Below are 10,175 nucleotides of genomic sequence, written 5' to 3' on the forward strand. Positions count from 1 at the left end.
AGATCCTGTCTCAAAAAAAAGACAAAAAAAAAAAGTTACATCTTACTTATTGTGTGTGTGTGTGTGTGTGTGTGTGTGTGTGCACTTGTGCATGCAGGTCAAGATGCATAAGTGGAAGTGTTGCTAAAATACCTTCTGGGAGGCATGCATGGTGTCCAGCCCTCCTTTCCCACCATCCTTATGACAAAACGAGGTATAATTTCTCCAAACTACATTTTGGGGAACCAAAGAATTTATTGGGCTTCCATATAGATCAATGGGTGAGGGGGTTACTTACAGAGGCATGAGTAGGCCTTCCTCTACGTTATAGCAGGGACTCTATGACCTCACGGTGGTTGCCCAAGATGGTGAAAGCCACCCCCTCTTTCTAGCTTCCCCTGTCCCTAACCTCAGTCCCTCCTCCATGAACCACTCAGGCCAGTTGGTTGGATGGAGGCATGACTGACTCTTCGCCTCCCCTCCTACGAAAAGTTTGTGATGTTCATAGCAAGCAAGTGAATTCAACTTCAGAAGAAGGCATCTGTCCACTGCTTTCCAGTCTAGCTTGCCAGGTGAAGGACAAATCCATACAACAGGAGGTCAGAGAACAACTTGCAGGAATCAGTTCTTTCCTTTCACCATGTGGTCAAAAGGCAAGTGCCTCTACCCACTGAGCCATCTCACCATCTTCACCACTCTCTCTCTGTTTGAGAGAGGCCTGGAACTCATTGTGTAGCCCAGGCTGACCTCTAACTTCCGATTCCCCTACCTTAGATTCCTGAGGGCTGGGATGACAGGGTTAGGCAACTGTGCCTGGTATTTCTTCTGCCTGGAATGCTGCTTAGCTTAATGTCCACATGGCTCAGATTTACTTATTTATTTTTGTTTTGTAAATGTCAGTTTCTTTTTACTACATTTTATTTATTGTTTAGTAGTACTCACTATGTAGATCAGGCTGGCCTTGGTCTCACAGAGATTCCTCTGCCTCTGCCTCACTAGTGCTATTGGGTCTGGACTGTCTCAGATTTTTTAAGTAACAGGAGGACTTGGGATATAGCCTAGTGGTTAGAGTATTTTCCTTGCATGTTCAAGTGTTGGGCCTTTGGGACCCTCATACTTGCGGCATAGAGGAAAATAAGGCCTAATATAACTTCCTGAGCTTGACTAAAGTTTAGCGACCTGTCTCTGGCCCCTCGTGGAGGTGACTCAGCAGGGCCTGATTTCAGACTGCCTCTGCCCAGTAACAGCTGGTGTGGTAAATTCCCAGTGGCCCAGAGATGACATATTCCTAGACCCACCCCACCTTTCCATACCTCTTTTACTTAAACTATGTAAGTTGATGCCTGTTGCAAATGAGTTCCTGCCTCCACAAGACTTCCGACACCATCCCACTCAGCCCCCAAGACAGGGACCCAGGCTGGTCCTGGCCTCTACCCCTGTGCCGTACCTGTCCGAGCGCCCGGACACGTGCCCCGTGTGAGGAGCTGCCTATCACGAAGTTTGTGGATGAGTGTTCCCCCATAAGTTATGGGGAAGTCTAGTTCTAAGCCTGACCCCTCTTTAGATTCCCTCAGGGTCCTACTCAAGAGCAGGGGCCTTGACTTCTCAGACAGCCAAGCTCTCCAGGCATGGGGATACCTGCTAATGATCGCACTCTGGCTTCCGGAAAGCAACCTCTTTGGCTTCTGGAAAGCAACCTCTTTGATTGGGATACTTGGGATAGAGTTGAAAAGTTGATCAGACGGGCCCAGGTAGAAAAAGGGTAAATACCTCCTCTGGGAGCGCTCCCCACCGTGTCAGCCTTGAAGGGCTGCTTCCCCTGACCCCCGTCCCCCTAAGAAACCGGTGGAGGCTCGGGTCCCAGCTAAGGCTGTTGACCCAGTCCTTGAGGTACAACAGAGCCCAGCGCCGAATCCCCGCTGGGCGGTGCAACGCGAGAAATGTGGCCTACGAGAAATGCGGCGTTCGGAAGACCCACTCCCCAGCTCCGCTCATGGGGGCCCTAAGTCCTTCTGATCGAGCCCAGCCCAAGGACGGTGTGAGGCCGGTATCGGCCCCTGGCCCGCTGGGCCCAGGTCTTCCTGGAGTCCGGTTGCTTGGGAATGTAGCCCAAAGGGTGGTAAACTCCATCTAAGGCTAAATACCGGCAGGAGACCGATAGTCAACAAGTACCATAAGGGAAAGTTGAAAAGAACTTTGAGGTGAGAGTTCAAGAGGGCCTGAAACCGTTAAGAGGTAAAGGGGTGGGGTCCGTGCAGTCCCCCAAGAGGATTCAACCCAGCAGCGCGTCCAACCCGGCCGAGGGTCCCAGCGGATCTTTCCCGCTCCCCAATCCTCCCGACCCTTCCACCCGTCCAGTCTCCTCCCCAAGATCCGCTGTCGTCAACCCCCCACTCTCTGGAGTCGGGGGTGTAGTCGCTCCGGTGGGGGGGGCGGGGGGGGCAGGGGACCGCCCTGGTCAGGCGCGTTTCCACAGTCGGCGGTGCGCTGCGACGGCTGGGAAGGCCCGGTTTGGGGAAGGTGGCTCGGGGGCCCCGACTAGTCCGTTCACCGGGCAGCTGGTGATCCATCCCCACCCCCTCACCAGCAGCCAAATCCCAGGGCGGAGGGAGCCCGACGACCCGTCGCCCCGCTCTCCCGGCTGCCGGCCTCCACCCCCTGGGAGGTCCCCCCGCGAGGGGCCTCCCCCGTGGCAGCGCGCAGGTGTTTCCTTCCGGGGGAGGGGGAGGCCTGCACACGCCCTGCCCTAGATGTAAAAAGGGCTTTCATTGGGCTGGAGATTGTAAATCTAAATTTAACCTAAAGGGTGAGCCTTTAAACTCCCCTCCGGGCCACCCCCAGTCCCGTTAAATAAGGGGGATGAGCCAGTTCAGACTCATTGGACAGTCCCATTGATCCCTGGCATGCGGCCAAAAATGACCATGACCGTAGGAAACAAGACCTTCGAATTTCTCATTGACACTGGAGCAGACCGCATGGTGATTAGAAAGGAAGAAGTCCCACACTCCTGGCAGTTGGTGACCAGCCAGTCCTTACTGGGCGTGGGCGGTCAGTCTACATCAGGTGGGAGACTGCTACTTGGCTACCCTGGGTAGATCCGAACGGGAGCCATGGGGAGGTGCGCCCTCTCGTGGTCTCTGGCCTAACTGCCAACCTTTTGGGTCAGGACTTTCTGCGGGAGGCTGAGGCCTTTATCACTACCAACCATAAGGCCTTCTATGACAATCTCCTAGACACAGAAGAGTATGAACAACAGTTCAGAGAGGGCCAGATAAGCCATCCCAACTATAGGGATGACCCCTCCTTCGAGCACCTCAGACAAAGACACTCTCAGGTTTGCCCCCAATCCTAAGGGCCACTGCTCGCCCCTTGGTAGTCCAAATTCAGTGGACACCTGGGGACCCTGTATGGGTTGAGCAGTGGCCTCTCCCTTCACAAAAGCTTCAACACCTTCATTGACTAGTCAAGCAACAATTAGATCTGGGGCACGTAAGGCCGTCAACAAGCCCCTGGAACTCTCCTGTGTTTATCATTAAAAAGGCCAACAGCTCCTGGAGACTATTACAAGATCTTAGAAAAATTAATGAGAGAATGATGCCTTTAGGGACACCCCAGAGGGGGCTCCCTTGGATTCTGGCAATCCCCAAGACATACCACTTAGCTATTATTGATATTAAGAACTACTTTTTCTTAATCCCCCTCCACCCCGATGATACAGAAAAATTTGCATTCTCTGTACCCTCAACCAATTTTCATGGGCCAGATTCAAGACTTGAGTGGACCGTCCTGCCACAGGGTATGTCCAATAGTCCCCCCATTTGCCAATATTACCTGGCCCACATTTTTGCCTCACTGATAGGGCGGCCGGATGTTTTATTCTATATTTATATGGATGATATAATTCTGGGAAGCCCCGAGCCCTCCAGTCTCCACGAGCTAACCTCTGACTGTCTCGCCATTCTTCAGGATAACAACTTTAGGGTGGCCCCTAATAAAATTCAGAGTATCCCCCCTTTCAAGATACTAGGTACCACCTTATCCGTGGACACTGTTTCCCCCATAAAGCCTCAGCTCACCATTCAGGACACTTATAATCTACCCCAGCTCCAAAAATTACTAGGGGAAATTAATTGGCTGAGGCCCTGATACCCATCTCCACTGAGGAGTTGATTCCATTATTTGATCTCTTGCGGGGCCTTGACTTAGCCTCCAGAGTGGTTTTACCGCCTCAGTGCCAACAAATTCTAGCCAAAGTCCAACAGTCCATAAGTGAGGCCACTTTAAAAAGGTTCGATCCTGACACGCCAATGTCTCTATCTTTTCATTGGAAGTGCATTGTGCACTGCCCTTCTCACACAAGAGAGTGAGCCCATACAATGGATTCATCTATCCATGGGTGGAACCCCTTGAGTTTATTCCATGACCAACCAAATTGCTGACTGCATTATCAAGGGTAGGGACACAGCAGTCTGGTTATTCAGTATCAAGCCCCATTCCATTATCACTCCCTATAGATTGACAGATTTTACCTGGCTTCAAAAAAAATAATAAAAAAATTGCCTTGGCCCTAGAGGGTTTTCTGGGCAAAATTAATTTCCATTATGGACCTTGGATGAGCTCCTTCTCAAGGCTCGAATGGGACCCTCCCAGACTTTTCCTCCCTCAACCCAACCCTATATTCCTGTGTTCACTGATGGAGGATGTCTGGGAGCCTCTCTGCTCATCTACCCTCCCCTAAAACAGGGACAAACTCCCATGCCCATTAAATCGATCTCTCACCAAGCTGAAGGGTCGCCCCAGTTTAAAGAGCTCTTTGCTGTTGTCATGGCATTAGATTCCATATCAGAGCCCTTCAACCTGTTCTCAGACAGCCTGTATGTGGTTAATTTATTGCCCAACCTAGTGGAGTCCCATATTAGATTAGACTCCAACCCCATAACTCCTCTGATGATTCAGGCCCGTACTCTACTTAAGCTTAGGGTAAATCCAATATTCCTCCAACATCTTAGAGGCCACCAAAATTTGCTGGGGTTTCTGTCAGAGGGAAATAAAATAGCTGATCAACTGGCCTCTTCACATCAGTGTCACACAGTCGCTGAAGTGACCCAATTTCATCAATTGACCCATGTCAGTTGGAGAGGGCTTAGACATAAATATCCCCATGTGGCAGTCAAAGACCTAAAGAAAGTTGTACGCCCCTGTCGATCTTGCCAACCTTTCCTTCAGGTCCCCCCTCTTCAAAATTCGGGTACCAACCCCAGAGGCCTTCGGCCTAACAACCTCTGGCAAATTGATGTTACCCACTATGCCCCATTTGGAAAACTCAAATATGTCTTCCTGTCAGTTGATTCCTTCTCGCGTGCCTGCTGGGCAACAGCACACACAGGGAAAAGGCCAAACATGCAATCAGTCACATGCTCCAATGTTTTGCCACCCTTGGACTGCCTGATCAAATTAAAACAGATAATGGCCCATGCTGTGTGAGCAAGCCTTTCTTTGAGTTCCTCCAAACATGAAAAATCTCACACTCCACCGGCATTCCTTATAACCCTCAGGGACAAGCCATTGTTGAGAGATTCAACCAAACCCTTAAGACCCAGTTACAAAAACAAAAGGGGGAGTTCCTGCCCCCACATGATCAACTAAAATAGGCCTTATTTACCTTAAATATTTTAAATTTCTCCAAAGAGGATAAGTATTTGTCTCCCTTCCAAAAACATTGGTCCTCGTCTACTGGCTACAGCTCCATTCTGGTCAAATGGAGAGACGCACTCACTGGAGCCTGGCGGGGACCAGACCCACTTCTTACAGCAGGAAGAGGGTTTGGGTATTTCCCCCAAAATGAAAAGAGGCCCCTCTGGGTACCAGCAAGAGACATTAAATATTTGCCCCAACAAGGGGACCATGATGATAACCCTTCCAGGGAATGACTCAACCATGAGGATTGTCCCTCTGCTTCTCCCCCAGAAACGACAAAGGATGTGGACGTTGTTGCTCTCGGTACTACTGACCTTCGTTCCACCCAGTGAAAACGGGTTTGGAGACCCCAACGCTGCCCTCGCCTGGCTTCAGGCAAAGTGGGGAAAGCCCTGTGAATGTAAGGGTGGGACATATAAGGCCTATCCTTTTGGGACAAGAGGCATGGCAACCCAACAGGCTGATTGTGGTGATAAAACAGCCCACCTGGTGGTGAGTTTTAGTTCAACCCATTCTTCCCAGCAGAAATGGATTTGTGTCCTCCATCCCAAACTTATCCCCATTGTTAATGGAAGGCCAGGTCCTTGTCCCTGCACCTCCTACTACCCAACTATGCACTCTGTTACCAGTCGGCCCAACAATGCACAAACCCCTCAGATAACTAAACTTATTGGACAGGGGTCAGGGGCGCCATGAGCCCGGCCGCTCCCCTTGGGGGAGGAAACTGGGCCACCTCTCAATGCTATGGAAAAACTGGACAGATGGTATGTTGGTACCTTGAGGCCCCTATTGGGTACACTGATGGTGGCAGAGTTCAAGATAGGGCTAGAGAGATATGGGTTCAAAGGAAATAGAACAGAGAATCAAGGCCCAATATCCTGAGCGTAATTATCATCCCCTTGTTATCCCTGAAAGTCAGGGCAATTTGACCCTTGACCCCCATACTGAGGATTTGTTAGAGCTAACCTTCTCACTCCTAAATTAATCCGCCCCCACCATGGCTAAAGATTGCTGGCTTTGCCTGCGTGTTGGGCCCCCCCGACCCATTGCAGTACTTGTTAATTCTTCTAATACCAATATTGCCCAGCTCCTGCGTGTGGGCTGCACCCCAACCAAACATCTCCCGGATCGATGTAGGGGGTATTCCCCCCACATCCTGCAGCTCAAATGTCTCCATGCCAGCTGATACTAATTTCTGCCCCCCTGCTGGTATGGCCCTTGTGTGTGGAGGATGGGCCCATAGCTTTCTACTGGTCAATTGGACAGGCCTTTGTGCCTTTGCCATCTTAACTCCTGACATAAGACACCATCCCAGGAGACGAGCCCCTCCCAATCCCCTCCTTTGATTATATGGGAGGTAGGGGAAAGAGAGCAGTTCATATGATCCCCCTCCTGGCGGGATTGGGAATAGCCATGGGAATGACCACTGGAGCCGTGGCATTAGGACTAACTGCCCATCTACACAGAAAACTCCCCCTACAGTTGATCAATGATGTCCAGCTTTCTGGTACCATCCTCGATCTTCAAAAACAACTAGATTCTTTGGCTGAGGTGGTGTTACAAAATAAAAAAAAAAAAATTAGATCTACTAACAGCTGAAAAGGGAGGCATCTGTTTATTTTTACAGGAAAAATGCTGCTTTTATGCCAATAGATCCGGGATCATCCAGGATAAAATTTAAAAACTCCAAGAAGATCTAGAAAAGAGTGTCGGGAGCTGCTAATCTATTATGTGCATTGATCTGTGGCAGCCTTGTTTACTGTTTGTGTTATGCACACCAGTATCTAATCTGCCTATTCAGGAGGAATGTGTTTACATGGAGAGCCTCACAACACCTGACCTGGAGGCAATAGTGGTAAACAAAAAGATCAAAGAAGCCTTTGATCTGACCGCTCCTTGATCCTGGGAAAACAGCTGTTGAAACTAATTGAGTTCTTCTGTATAAAAAGGCAGAGCTGAAATAAACAGGGGCTGCAGTATTCACTGTCAGTCCTCCCAAGCATCTTTTCTGTCTCCTTTTCTTTCTTTCAATCCTCACTCTCAGGTACTGTCCGTCTTGGCCAGCTGGCACTGGCAAGTGGCTCCCAGAACAGGGACCTGAAAAGTAGGGGAAAAAGTGAAGGACACCGCTGGAGAAGTTAAGTGAGTGCACTCAGTACAATTGGGGAGCAGTGAGTATTTATCTTGGGAGAAGATGGGGCAAGGAAACAGTCACTCAGTTTTTGTAAGGAATATGCTTGGGGCCCGAGGAGCAAAGGCTGAGACTAAAGAGGGGAATCCGATAAGCCACGGCTGGGATAAAAGTGAAACCAAACCTTCCGCTCCACCAGAGCCAGACCACCCTATTATGAGGACCCCAGTCTGGGGCTAGAAGAGGGATCTCTTGACCCTGAGGATGAGTCTGCCCTAGGAGAGGAGACGGTTGAGTATGATCAGGAGAAGTGTCCACCTATAATTGTTTTGCCTGATCACTGGGAAATTAAGCAATTAAGGACAGAGTTAGATGCTGAGAAGAAGGAAATGTTAAAGAACAAAGAGAAAAGAATTAGGACCACCCCAACACCCTCATTGAAGGTTGTTGCGCCTCCCATGATTGCCATGGCTCAGGAGCCTTCGGCAGGAATCTAGTACCCGCTTAGAACCGTGCAGTCTCCACTACAACAGGCCATTGGGGCCTCAGTAGAGAGAGGAGAGTCAATGCATGGATTTCAGGTCTTCCCAGTTTCTGAGCAAGTTGATCAGCAGGGCAACAGAGTGCGGTCTCATGCACCTGTGCCTTTTAAGCAGATTAAGGAACTAAAGACTGCTTGTGCTCAGTATGGTCCCACTGCCCCTTTTACCCAGGCTTTGTTAGAATCTCTGTCCATGGACGCGCTTCCTCCTGGAGATTGGAAACAGATGGCACATGCTTGCCTTTCAGGGGGAGATTATCTGTTGTGGAAATCTGAGTATGAGGAACAGTCCCAGGTGACAGTGAATACCAATAGAGTGCAGATTATTCCCATAGATTTTGATATGTTAGCTGGTGAAGGACAATATAGGGATACTGTGGGCCATTAGCTTTGGGGACTGCGTTGGCGGATAAAGCCACTCAGCTTATAGGATTGACTCAGGTAGAGCAAGCTACAAATTCTCATGCCATTCATCACCAAAATAGCCAAAGTTTGAGAAAACAACCTCATATTACTAAGGAAGCTGCAAGACAAATTGTGCGACAATGCTCATCTTGTCCTCAAACACAAATTGTTCCTCATTATGGGGTTAATCCTAGAGGGCTGAAGCCTAACCAACTGTGGCAAATGGACATTACTCATGTTCCAGATTTTGGCAGACAAAGGTATATACATGTTGCAATAGATACATTTTCTGGCTTTATTATGGCTACTGCACAAACAGGGGAAGGCACAAAAAATGTTTTAAATCCACGCTTGACTTGCTTTTTCCTAGCTGGGATCCCTAACGTTATAAAAACAGATAATGGCTCTGGCTATACCAGTCAGGGGTTCCAACGTTTCTGTTTGCAATTGGGCATTGAGCATAGAACTGGGATACCGTATAACCCACAAGGACAAGGTATAGTGGAAAGAGCTCATGGTGCTTTAAAAACACAATTACAAAAAATAAAAAATGGGGAGTTATATCCCCAGACACCAAGTAATCTTTTACATCATACTCTTTTCATTTTAAACGTTTTGAATTTGGATAAAAATGACCACTCTGCGGCAGATAGAATGTGGTACCCTCAGTCACAGGATACCTACGCCTAAGTCAGGTGGAAGGATCCTTTAACTGGACAATGGAATGGCCCCGACCCTGTACTGATTTGGGGAAGAGGGCATGTTTGTGTTTTTCCACAGGACGCTGATGGAGCCAGGTGGCTGCTGGAAAGGCTGGTGAGGTGCACCGGATGAGCGCCAAAGAAAAAAGAAGTAGAAAAGAATGATGAGGAGACAAACGTGGCTGATGATGATGTTCCCGCAAGTGATCGTGGCTGAATTACACTGGACTTAATTTCCTGATCCACAACATTGCACCCCGTGATATGGGAGAAAAAAGAGATAGTAGTGACTGTGAATGACTCTTGGTTAATTGCTCAGCCTGCTTCAAAATGCCTGATGATTATTTTGGATTGGGAAGCGGGTTGCCTATTTGTTTTGTTAAAAATAAGTGTGCTTGTGGGACAAAGTGGATATTGTACCAATATCAATGTGTTATTGCCAAGAGATAATAGAAAAAACAAAATTTTTCTCTGCATTTCCACCCTGTAAGCAGCAGCAGATATTCTAAAAAGCCTGAGAGCCTCCTTACATGCTTTTCCTCCTGTCTTTGTTTTTATCTGGTGGCAGTAAAGTTATTTATGCCTGTGGCAAGTCAAGGCAGCTGTGCATGATATGAGATTGAGCTCCCTCCCCTAACAGAGGCCGGTAGTCAAAGACGGGTAAGATCTTCTGGGAGAAAGTCAACCTAAGACAGGGCGTAGCTGATGGAAGCTACGTGCC

The sequence above is a fragment of the Nannospalax galili genome, unplaced genomic scaffold (assembly GCF_000622305.1).
Source record: "Nannospalax galili isolate Female #2095 unplaced genomic scaffold, S.galili_v1.0 scaffold385, whole genome shotgun sequence".
Lineage (NCBI taxonomy): Eukaryota > Metazoa > Chordata > Mammalia > Rodentia > Spalacidae > Nannospalax > Nannospalax galili.